Consider the following 258-nt stretch of genomic DNA (forward strand, 5'->3'; position numbering starts at 1 on the left):
TGTGCGGTGTGGAGGCAGCAGGAAGGAAGGAGCGAGCGGAGAGAGAAAAGAAAGGTGAAGCGGCCTGAAGCGCAGTTCTCTTTTCTCCTTGTGTTCTCGGCCACCGAGGTAAACCGGTCTGCGCGGGCGCGGAACTCTCTGGACCAGGGCTGCGCGGTACCCGGTGCAAGGATGGCCTGCTCGCTGCGCCGGCGGCTCCGGGCCGGGTTGGGCGCTGCGAGCGCGGAGCTCCTGGGCCGGGTGCTGTGCGGCTGCCGG

General features: G+C 68.2%; 1 protein-coding gene across 4 annotated transcripts in view; it reads left to right on the forward strand.

The window, feature by feature from the left end:
• Window positions 1-258, forward strand: part of ARAP2 (ArfGAP with RhoGAP domain, ankyrin repeat and PH domain 2) — a 125,783-nt gene continuing 125,525 nt past the window's right edge. For 3 of the 4 annotated variants that reach the window (XM_010710306.3, XM_010710308.3, XM_019614911.2), the window contains exon 1: window positions 1-108. The gene's annotated coding sequence lies outside the window, so the exon portion shown is untranslated. The remainder of the gene's footprint in view (window positions 109-258) is intronic. The other variant, XM_010710307.3, reaches the window with a different exon arrangement.

The sequence above is a fragment of the Meleagris gallopavo genome, chromosome 4, assembly GCF_000146605.3.
Source record: "Meleagris gallopavo isolate NT-WF06-2002-E0010 breed Aviagen turkey brand Nicholas breeding stock chromosome 4, Turkey_5.1, whole genome shotgun sequence".
Classification (NCBI taxonomy): domain Eukaryota; kingdom Metazoa; phylum Chordata; class Aves; order Galliformes; family Phasianidae; genus Meleagris; species Meleagris gallopavo.